General features: G+C 41.9%; 1 protein-coding gene across 33 annotated transcripts in view; it reads left to right on the plus strand.

Annotated features, from left to right (window-relative positions):
* WASF2 (WASP family member 2) overlaps window positions 1-12252 on the plus strand; it is a 101834-nt gene that overhangs the window by 52963 nt on the left and 36619 nt on the right. Inside the window, exons 2-3 of one of the 33 annotated variants that reach the window (XM_077966751.1) lie at window positions 461-533; window positions 4403-4494. The exons of the other annotated variants lie outside the window; for them this stretch is intronic. The gene's annotated coding sequence lies outside the window, so the exon portion shown is untranslated. The remainder of the gene's footprint in view (window positions 1-460; window positions 534-4402; window positions 4495-12252) is intronic. 33 annotated transcript variants of the gene reach the window in all.

Below are 12252 nucleotides of genomic sequence, written 5' to 3' on the forward strand. Positions count from 1 at the left end.
TAGGTATTTATTGAGCAGACACTATAGGATGAAAAGAAATTTTAAGAATCTTACTTTGTCACCAGATAGTTGCTGTTGCTACTACTGCTTTATGTTAGGTTTGAAGATACTTTGTTTTTCAATTCCTGTACTCGAAGAGTTGTATACACCAAAAATCTATGCTATAAAATAGACTGTAGTGACTGCTATAAAAGAGGTTCAGCATACCTCATTGACACTTGGAGAGAGGAAAATGACTTTAGACTAGAAGAGTCAAGGAAGGCTTCTTAGAAGTGGTGACACTCACCTCAGGCTTTTAAGATGAAAGGTTTTTTGTGTGTTTTTATAAAGAAATACCACAATCCAGATAATAGTCTCTTGAAGAATGTTTTGCCTTCAAAGTACATAAAGTGAAAATACTGGATTGACTCTTGACTGTGATTTGGAAGACTGATACCCTTTGTTGTAATCCTTAAAATAGGTGTAATGTAAGCAGAAGCCATCCATCTTTTTCAGTATTTGTCTCCATATTCCTGAAGAGCCTGTCTCAGAAGGTAAGAGGCCCACCTACTTCTTGGCCTCCACTGAAACCAAATAAAAGAGGACCATTTAGGAACACCTTTGTGTAATGCTCATTGTTGTTTAATTTGACCTGTTCTCTTCAGATTATTTCATTACTAGGAGGTACGTCCATATAAACTCATCATTCCTTCGAGTTAGTAATAATGAGAGCTATCAGTTACTGAATACCTACTGGGTGCTGGGTACCCCTCTGGAATGCTTACATATGTTATCCCATCTTATCCTTAGAACTATCCTAAGTTGGCCGTGATGGTTTATGCCTGTAATCCTAGCAGTTTGGGAGACTGAGGTGGGAGGATCACTTGAGTTCAGGAGTTTGAGACTAACCAGGGCAACATAGTAAGACCCTGTTCCTACAAAAACTAAAACATTAGCTGGGCATGATGCTGCACGCTTCTAGCCCCAGCTACTCTGGAGGCTGAGGTGGGAGGATTACTTGAGCCCAGGAGACTGAGGCTGCATGAGCCACATTCACACCACTGCACTCCAGCATGGGTGACCGACCCAGACCCTGTCTCAAAAAAGTAAAAATAACTAAGGCCAGGCTTGGTGGCTCACTCCTGTAATCCCAGCACTGTGGGAGGCCAAGGTGGGCAGATCACAAGGTCAGGAGTTCGAGACCAGCCTGGCCAACATGGCGAAACCCTGTCTCTACTAAAAATACAAAAATTAGCTAGGCATGGTGGTGGGTGCCTGTAATCCCAGCTACTCTTGAGGCTGAGGCAGGAGAATTGCTTGAACCCAGAAGGTGGAGGTTGCAGTGAGCCAAGATCGCCCCCACTGTACTCCAACCTGGGCGAAAGAGTGAAACTCCGTCTCTAAATAAATAAATAAATAAATAAAACTATAGTATAAGGTAGTTTGTATTTTCCCCATTTTATGGATGAGGCTCCGAGAGATTAACTACCCTAAGGTTATATAGCTAGTGACTCAAGAAATCCTTGCTCTCTTTGTCTGGACATTCTTCTGGATTTACCAAGCTATATTAATTTTTTTTTTTTTTTTTTTTGAGGTGGAGTTTTGCTCTTGTTGCCCAGGGTGGAGTATAGTGGCATGATCTTGGCTCACTGCAGCCTCCTCCTCCCAGGTTCAAGCGATTCTCCTGCCTTGCCTCCCAAGTAGCTGGGATTACAGGCATTTGCCACCACACCCAGCTAGTTTTTGTGTTTTAGTAGAGATGGGGTTTCACCATGTTGGTTAGGCTGGTCGCGAACTCCTGACTTCGTGATCTGCCCACCTCGACCCCCAACAGTGCTGGGATTACAGGTGTGAGCCACCAGGCCCGGCCCTTTGGCTAACTTTTTATGTTTTTCATAGAGATGAGGTTTACCCAGGCTGGTCTCAAACTTCTGGGCTCAAGCAATCTGCCCATCTCAGCCTCCCAGAGTGCTGGGATTACAGGCATGAGCCACCATGCCCAGCCTATTTTCATTATTATTATTATTATTATTATTTTGTTTTTTTTTTTTTTTGAGATGGAATCTGGAGTGCAGTGGCACAATCTCGGTTCACTGCAGCCTCCACCTCCTGGGTTCGAGCGATTCTTTTGCCTCAGCCTCCCGAGTAGCTGGGACTACAGGTGCATGCCACCACCCCCGGCTTTGTATTTTTAGTAGAGACGAGGTCTCACCATATTGGCCAGGCTGGTCTTGAACTCCTGACCTTGTGATCCGCCCACCTCGGCCTCCCAAAATCCTGGGATTACAGGTGTGAGTCACTGCGCCGGCCTTTATTTTTAGTTTTTAACTTTGTAGGTACATAGTAGTTGTATATGTTTATGGGATCCAACAAATTTTAAAATTTCTTTGTAAAGATAGGGTCTTTCTGTGTTGCCCAGGCTGGTTATATTGATTATTTATTTTATTTACTATTTTTTTTTAGAGATGAAGTCTCATTTTTTTGCCTAGGCTGGAGTGCATTGGAGCAATCAGTCATGGCTCACCACAGCCTCAAACTCCTGGGCTTAAGGAATCCTCTTGCCTCAGTCTCCTTAGTAGCTGGGACTACAAGTGCACACCACTGCACTCAGCTGAGTTTTTCTTTTCTTTTTTTTTTTTTTTTTTTTTTGAGACGGAGTCTCGCTCTGTTGCCAGGCTAGAGTGCAGTGGCACAATCTTGGCTCACTGCAACCTTCGCCTCCTGGGTTCAAGCGATTCTCATGCCTCAGCCTCCCGAGTAGCTGGGACTACAGGCGTGTGCTACCACGCCCAGCTAATTTTTGTATTTTTAGTAGAGACAGAGTTTCACCCTGTTGGCCAAGCTGGTCTCGAACTCCTGACCTCAAGTGATCCGCCTGCCTCGGCCTCCCAAAGTGCTGGGATTACAGGTGTGAGCCACCGTGCCCGGCTGTGTTTTTCATTTTTTATAGAGACAGGTCCTTGTCATTTTGCCCAGGCTGGTCTCAACATCCTGGGCTCAAGTGATCCCTCCACCTTGGCCTCCCAAAGTACTGGGATTACAGTCATGAGCCACCACTCCCAGCCAGTATGTATTTGTATATCCAAACATACCTAAACCTAGAAAAGGGGCTGGGTGCGGTGGCTCACTCCTGTAATCCCAGCACTTTGAGAGGCTGAGGTGAGCAGATCACTTGAGCTCAGGAATTCGAGACCACCCTGGGCAACATGGTGAAACCCCATTTCTACCACAAATACAAAAAATTAGCCGAGCGTGGTGGCACGTGCCTGTGGTCCCAGCTACTCGGGAGGCTGAGGTGGGAGGATAGCTGGAGCCCAGGAAGGGGAGACTGCAGTGAGCTGAGATTGTGCCACTGCACTCCCGCCTGGATGACAAGTGAAACCCCATCTCAAAAAAAAAAAAAAAAGTGTTATGATCTTATGGGACCTCTGTCATATAGGTGGTCCATCATTGACTGAAACGTTGTTATGTGGTACATAACTGTATTCTCTTGTAAGTCTGAGTTATAGAATGCATTTTAGTGTTAGAGAGATTTTTTAAAGACCACCTTGTCCACCTTCTGAAGCCGGAGGATTGCTTGAGCTCAGGAGTTCATGGCTTCAGTGCACTATGATTGTGCCTGTGAATAGCCACTAAATTTCAGCCTAGGTAACATGATGAGACCTTATCGCTAAAATAATATGTTTATATTTCATTGACTCGAGGTATACATTTTTTCCTCACATTTTAACATCGCTTTTTTTTTTGAGACAGGGTCTCACTCTGTTACCAGGCTGGAGTGCCATCACTGCTCACTGCAGCCTTGACCTCCTGGGCTAAAGCGATCCTCCCATATCAGCCTCCTGAGTAGCTGAGACTACAGCTGCACGCCACTGCATTCAGCTAATTTTTGTATTTTTTGTAGAGATGGTATTTCTCCACATTGCCCAAACTGGTCTAAAAAGCCTGAGCTCAAGCAATCCACTCTCCTTGGCCTCCCAAAGTACTGGGATTACAGGCATGAGCCACCATACCCACCCCATTTTAATATCTCTTGAATCGTAATACCTCTTTCAATCAGTGGCATCCTAAATTTGATGAAATATGGTAGAAACCTGTTGGAATTGTAACTTTTCCATTAATACTAGTGGTAAAGTTCAAGACTTCTGTTTATCATATTAGATCTCCTTGAAAAACCTTTCCCTCTGTTTTTTACATCCAAATTCTACCCAGTTCAGATCTTGGGTTTTGGGTTTTGTTTTGTTTTGATTTTTTGAGACAGAGTCTTACTCTGTCCCAAAGGCTGGAAGGCAGTGGCATGGATCTTGGCTCATTGCAGCTTCAACCTCCCGCGTTAAAGTGATTCTCCTGTCTTAGCTTCTCAAGTAGATGGGACTACAGGTGTGTACCACCACACTTGGCTAACTTTTAAGTTTTTTTGTAGAGACGAGGTCTTACCATGTTGCCTAGGCTAATCTCGACCTCCTGGGCTCAAGTGATCCTCCACCTCGGCCTCCCAAAGTACTGGGATTACAGGTATGAGCCACTGCACCCAGCCCCAGTTCAGATCTTTAAGGTTCCAAGGAATCTGTTCAGTCCTTTCAGTTCACAGTGATCTTTTCATCCTTTCTATTGTCATAATTGAACTTCTATTTATTTGCTATATTGTTACTTAACTGTGGTCTTCTTTCTCTCTCCTCAACTAAATTATAAGCTCCTGGAGTCAAGGAAGAGATTTTATACTTCTTTGTGTCTTTTAGTGTCTTCTTGATAAATATTCAGTGACTGATAAGAACACTGTAATTAGTAGTTAACCATTAATACGACCTGAAGCTTATTAAGACAGTATTGTATAATGGTTAAGAGAACCATATATAAAACATTTAGAACAGTGCATGTGCTAGATAGATGTTAATCATTCTACTGCTACTACTACTACCACCACCACTACCATGATACTACTATTACTACTACTGTTGTTTTAATTATTCTGTGCCAGGCACTGTGCTAAACATTTTATAAATGCATTATTTCCTTTTTCTTCACAATAATTTTACAGACGAGGGGTCATGATAATTATTTAACAGGCTAGGAAATAGACTGAGAGATTAGACTGCTTGCCAAGGTTCCAAAGCTATAAAATGTGGCAGTGGTGGAGTGAAACCCACACCTGTGTCTCTTAATGTTCATGCTCTTGCTCTGCCCCACTGCTTACTAGATTTTTAGGGCTTTGGCAACTTCATGGTAAACTGAGGTTAGAAATGAAAGAACAGATACTTATTTTTCCCTCTGCTCAAGGACTTTAGCTTGTAAATCTCATGCTTTGAGTGCTGACTAAACATTGTGAGAGATGTACAGCTGCCCTTTGCTGCTGACTCTTAGTCACTTGGTGGCTTGGCCATTAGTGACAGATGTGTGTGTGACACTTTTTCAGGAATGAATTCTTGTTACAGCTGGCTATTGAATAGTTCATATGGAATTGCATGGCAGTTTGCTCCATAATTCCACTCCCTGTCTCACATGTAGTTGTGATTGCTAGGTCTCTCTCCTCACTTAAGTTGGTGTATTAATAGTCACATCTCAGGACTGCTGCTTCTGCCTGCTCCATGAACACACGGCGTGTTTGTGTATTGCCCTGAAGTGTCAACAGAACATTTTGCTGAATTTTCTTTTTGTTGTTGCTCTGCAACCTTGTTTTCCCTGGCCTTTCTCAGTTGTGTAAAGTTGGTTTCTTTTTTGGTCTTTCCATCCCAGAGAGGGTGCAGTTACTGCAAAGAGAAGCTCGAAATAAGAAGTAAGGCATCATAACAATTAAAACAAATGGTTACACAGCTAGCCAGATGAATTGAGACTTAGTGCCTGATGTGTAATTCAGCTCTTATTATCTCCTTCCTCTTCTATTTTCAAACCTGCCACTGTAGCTAATCCATCAGTGGGTACTCTAATATCTTGTCCAAAGGAAGTTTAACCTAGTACAGTACTCAGTGCAACTTGCAAGAGCCAAGAAAGAGAGGTTGCAGTCTAGCCCCATCTTCTCCATCCCAGAGTAGGATAGTAAAATGGGGTTAGACCCTTCCATAAAACCAGGCTGTGTATTGGACTTTTGGCTGTTTGTCTAGGAGAATACATGCCCAGGTTTGGCTTTCTCCCAGGTTCTTGGAGAGGTAATGCATTTTGTGTCTGTCCTCTTATCTCAAATTTCTGGGTACCACTAATTGGAGAGCACTCTCTTCTGTCATTGGCTATAAATTTAAAAAGAAGCGTTTGAATATGAAGGGTATTTTATTGCGGCTTGTGTGAGTTATTGACATATATCTAGTAATCTAGTGAACTGATTTGTTGAGGTTTGATACTTTTTTTGTTTTGTGTGTGGGTGTTGTTTTTTCAGAACAGCTTAGTTGTTTTTCATGTTAAACTCCTGTGTAAATTTAATGTTCACTTGATGACAATGGCTGAAAGAAATCTGGTACCTTATTAGGGGTAAAGGGTAAGATTTCTCCATTTATGAGTATAATTATTCGTAATCTATATTTATCCAATCAAAGTAAAACCCCATTTAGATGGGTAGTTTGAAGTATTTCAAACCATACAATTTTGGTGATATGGGTTTTACTAGAAATTGGCATTAGATTGGGAAAGTAAAATGAACTTTGTAACTGAAAATCATCAGTGACCACGTTGTAGATCCTGTGTCATTTAAGTGGCTCCATAACAGGGAATTGGGCCAAGATGGAGATACAAGAAATATTTTATGCGGGTAAATCTTTTCCTCAGAGCTCTGAATACTTTGCATATAAAATCTCTGTTTCATATAGCATCTTTCAAGCATTTTTTAGTGTAGTTTACAGCTGGACTAGAGGGATGAATTGAAATTTTATCCCCGATTGCCTGTCATCATTAGACTTAAGAGCTAGAATCCAGGTTTCCAACTCATAGTTTAAATGTATTTTCTTTTGGACAACCAGATGGATCCTGCTAAAAAGAGAGTCTAATTTTGGCCATTTAGAAGACAGTTTTCTATGAAAAAGTTGATACTAGAAGAAACCAATTTTGAAGGTTAAAGAGATTCCCCCAATTTTAGTTTTAAGAACAAAACTATGATTAGACCCTGAAGTGTAAAAAGGTAAGAACAAAAGGTGCTATTGCCCCCAAAAGATAATAAAAAGTGACGGAATTACCAGGTGTGAATGAATGGTCCTTCATGGATGTACCTTGTGCTCAAGGAGTAAGATACTGGAGTGTAGAAGTTCTGTTTCCTCAGCTACTGTCTTGAAGCCTTATCAAGACAAGAAGTATCCCTACATTGATTGGATGTAGGCACAGAATTGGTGTGTCATTCCTTTATTAAATTGGAAATATCTCTTTTAGATCACAAGTAATCTATTTTTCTCAGTTTTCCCAGTCAAATACTTTCTGTGTCTACCCGCAGGAGTTCCATTTCTGTCCTACTAGCTCCTTTGGACGTTGTTTTAGTGACCTAAACGGATTTGTCATTCCTTGTGCTTGGAGAGAGAGAGTGGTTATATTTGTTAGTTCAGCCCCACCCTGTATTTCAACAGGAAGTGGGTGGGTGCATAAGCCTATAATGAAGTGTTCTTCCTTGTAGTTGCTGTATCGTAATGAGGACTGCTATATGCAACAGTAAATTCATACTTTAAACATTTTAATATACAGACTTAAATTACAGTAAGACCATGTATTGTCTATCATTTTGAAGTCAAATGACTATTCGACTTTCCAACTGAAATTCTTAAACCTGGTGAAATGCATATTCTTTTTCTTTTTTGTTGCCTTCTTTTTGAGACAGGGTCTGGCTTTGTCACCCAGGCTGGAGTGCAGTGGTGTGATCATAGCTCTCTGCAACCTCCAAGGCTCAAGCAATCCTCCTGCCTGAGCCCCCTAAGTAGCTGGGACTACAGCCGTGTGCCACCACACGCAGCTAATCTTTTTGTTTTTAGTAGAGATGAGGTCTGACTTTGTTGCCCAGGCTGGTTTCAAATTCCTGGGCTGAAGCAGTCCTCCTGCCTCTGCCTCCTAAAGTGTTAGGATTACAGGTGTGAGCCACCCCACCCAGCCATATTCTTTAACATAAAGAAATGTACCTCTTGAAAGAGGTAACTCGAGAGTAAACCTCTTCTCATATGTCCCCATCCAAAGTGCTGTTAACTACAGAACAGTGGGAAACGCTGAAGTGAAAGCAGAAGTCCTAATTGCCACACATGCAACATCCCCACATGTTCCATCCCCTGCTACTGCTGATCAGCATTTTGGGGGTATGTTTCAAAGAGGAACTGCCTTGAGAAGCATTTCTGTTGTGACGGTTATTGCTATAGCTCAAATATGCTTGCTTTTTGGATATGACCATAGAAATCTGCAGGTGTTATCAGTGACCTTGGCTCAAAATGTAGCATTGTTTATTTGTCATGAACAGCTAGTAATAAACATAGCCAGAATGAGCAGTCATCTGTCTTCTGTCCTGGTAATAACAGGAATTAAGAGTGTGGGGCACAGATGAGTGTATCCGCCCTTCTCTCACAGATATGCCTCCCATTGTATTTTCTTCTACCCTCTAACCCCCAGCTCACCTCATCCTACCCCACCCCACCCCACCCCAGGCTGTTGGGAGCAGAGTCATGAGAGTTCAGAAAGTAGGGTGGATATCAGAGTCTCTGTTGCCCAGACTGGAGTACAGTGGCACAATCACAGCTCACTGCAGCCTCAACCTTCTGAGTTCAAGTGATCCTCCCACCTCAGCTTCCCGAGTAGCTGAGACTGTAGGCATATAGCACCACACACCCAGCTAATGTTTAAACTTTTTTGCAGAGACAGGGTCTTGCTTTGTTGCCCAAGCTGGTTTTGAACTCCTGAGCTCAAGCAATCTTCTGGTCTCAGCTCCCAAAGTGTTGGGATTACAGGTGTGAGCCACTGTGCCTGGCCCCAGAGTCTCTTTTTAACTTTATACTGACCAAATATGATATATAAAAATATTCCATGATAGGCCGGGTGCAGTGGCTCACGCCTGTAATCCCAACACTATGGGAGGCTGAGGTGGGCGGATCACCTGAGGTCAGGAGTTCGAGACCAGCCTGACCAACATGGAGAAACCCTGTCTCTACTAAAAATACAAAAATTAGCGGGCATGGTGATGTATGCCTGTAATCCCAGATACTCGGGAAGTTTGAGACAGGAGAATTGCTTGAACCTGGGAGGCGGAGGTTGTGGTGAGCCGAGATCGCGCCATTGTATTCCAGCCTAGACAACAAGAGCAAAACTCCATCTCAAAAAAAAAAAAAAAAAAAAAAAATTCCATGATAACTTCAAATACACAGACTTGAAGAATCTCACTGTTTGAGGGGACCTTAAAGGGCCTCATCCAGTTTCCATTTCAAAGCACGAATACCATCATGGCGTTAACAGTCCAGACTGGTCAGTATACTGCCAGGCCATGGCTAGAAAGGCCTGGCAGTCTTTTATTTGTTTTCACACTCATTCTCAAGTCCCTTAGGCTGAAACTTGCTACAGATGAAGATGGGGTTACTGCTGAATCTGGCCTGGATGTTTGGAGCTGGTCCAAAATACAATTTTTCCTTTGGAATTTTTTTGGGTAGCTAACTCCCCCATCAGTCCAGGAGCCTCTTGGGTATAAATAACCTCAGGGCTCTGTCTGGAACTTCCTTTGGGCCATTCTAGATCTCACAGGTCCTGGTAATTAGACAAATGTAGACCTGGAGAAGGGGCATGATTCGTGGCCATAATCCACCCTTCTCTACAGTCCCTAAATGTGCCTCTGATTGTGTGTTCAGAATGCAAGTGGATGTTGGCTGAGTGAGGAGATTATGGCAGCTTGGGTAGAAGCACATCTAGAAATTTTAGAGCTGAGAAGCTTCTAAAAGATTGTTTAGCTTAGTCCGTTTATTTTGTAGATGAGGACACTAACGCCCAGAATAAACATTATAACATCTTTGATTTAGAAGGCATTGTAGAGGTCATCTAGTCTGACCTTCCAGCGCCTTCATAAGTGCTAGAAATTTCTCCCCCAACATGCCTGATAGCTGATCATCCAGAGCATGGGGCTGGAGAACTCATAACCTTATCTAAAGATAAGCCATTCTACTATAGGACAATTCTAATTAAAATGACCTAGATAAATTGAAATCTACTTCCCTGTAACTTTTATATTCTCAGCAGTTCTAATTTAATTCCTTTCCTATTTAACATCTCCCAAGGTAAGACCTTCTCAAATCCCCAAATTAGCAGATATCACTATAGTATATAATTTCCCTAATCAAAGTAAAAGATGTCTGAAAAAGACCTTCACAGATTCCATAGAGATAAGGCATTCCACTCTTTTGTGTATCCAGAATTTCTTTTTTTGACCAAGAACCACCACTTCATTGGTTTTCTTCACTTTCTCTTCGTTTTCCTTCATTGGGGCTAGCATTCAGCTCTTTTCTGACGCTTTTAATAAAGAAACGTACATTTTATCATTTGTGAGTGTAACTGTATAAAACTAAAGAGAGCAGCAGGTGGGGCTGAAGGGCTGGACTCACCCCTGCAACTGCCACCTGTCTAGTTTCTCAGTTCATATTTGCTAGCTATGGTGGGGTGGGCCTTTACATTTCTACTTTCTCCTTCTCAGCCTGTGAAGAATTTCCCAATTGGTCTTCTTACTTCCAGCCTTCTCCTGCCCAAATATAACTTCTGTGCTTATGCAGAATGATTTGTCTAAAATGCAAATGTGGCCCTGTTGTACTTCCTTAATTCAGTGGTTCCCCAACACCCAGTGCACTATACCAGTAAAGTGCTACTGATGATAGAGAAGCCTTTCTCAACTGGAGTTCCATGAAAGAATTAAATCTTAATGTCATTAGGCATTCATTGTATGTAATATATTAACTTTCCTCCAGTTCGCCTAGAATGGTGCTAGTTATGTACAGTCTTGAGGGGAACTGAGAAAACTGTCATTCTAATCTTTTTTCTGTGGTTCACATGAGGAATCCAGTTATGAAAGACTGGAAGAAAGAGATAGTATATGTTCTTCAGGAGGTCCAGGATCACAGCTGGAAACAGCCTCCAGGAAAAACCCACCAAATTCCTTTGAAGGCTACAGTTTTGTCTTTAAATTTTTTATGTAAATATTGCATTCCACCACATGTCTATGGTTAAAAGTATTTTTAAATATTTATCAATGAGGGGCCGGGTATGGTGGCTCACACCTATAATCCTAGCACTTTGGGAGGCCAAGGTGGGAAGATTCCTTGAGGCTAAGAGTTAGAGACCAGCCTGGACAGCATAGCAAGGTGCCATCTCTATAAAAAATAATAAATTAGCCAGGCATGGTGGTATGTACCTGTAGTCCTAGCTACGTGGGAGGCTGAGGTGGGAGCATCACTTGAACTCAGGTGTTTGAGGTTTCAGTGAGCTGTGATCATGCCACTGCACTCCAACCTGGGCAACAGACTGAGGCCTGGGTGACAGAGTGAGACCTTGTCTCTTAAATAATAAAATAAAATATTTATCAGTGAATAGGATTTATTCTACAGGAGGATTTGCCTAGGATCTGTGGAACCACAAATAACTGCCTTTTTTTTTTTAAAGCCCTGTAGTGGGTATTTTATTTTATATATATTATTTAATGTCTCTAGGAAAATTGCCCCCAAGATCACACAGTTAGTAAGGTGTACTAGTCAGGGTACTAACCTAAGAATGTCTTGACTCCATAAAACCCATACATTTTCTATAACTTGAAGTGTGAGAGAGAAAGCCTGGAAATCTTTTTGCCCAATTCTAAGTTTATCTTCACCTGAATGTAAGATTTTTTCTTCTTGGTCAAGTTACTGTTGTGGTTCAGATCATGCATAACTCCATACTTCTTGTACAAACCAGTCCTTGATTATCCAAAAGAAAAATGAGCAATGGTGCATGTAATTTCACATAACAAGGAATTTTGTCTCTTTTTGGTGGCTTTGAAACAAATCACTTTAAACAATAGCAGATAAACTTTTCTAATTGTTTTGCCCTAATAGATATTGACATATTGTTATTTCTTGAGTACCCTCCCGCTGTTTGTAGTAACTGGCCTTTTTGACAAGAAGCCATTTGCTTTTGAAAACTTGGTTCCAGGTAAACCCTAAACAGAATTTTTTGTTCTGCTTATCCAAGGCACTTAGAAAACCACAAATGCTAAAGTACCAAGGTGTTAGAATTTGCCCCCCACCCTCAATCTGAAATTTATGTAGCCATCTGGAATCTAGTTTCCATTAGGTATCCAGAGGGAAAGTCCAGAATGCTCTG

The sequence above is a fragment of the Macaca mulatta genome, chromosome 1 (genome assembly GCF_049350105.2).
Source record: "Macaca mulatta isolate MMU2019108-1 chromosome 1, T2T-MMU8v2.0, whole genome shotgun sequence".
Taxonomy (NCBI): domain Eukaryota; kingdom Metazoa; phylum Chordata; class Mammalia; order Primates; family Cercopithecidae; genus Macaca; species Macaca mulatta.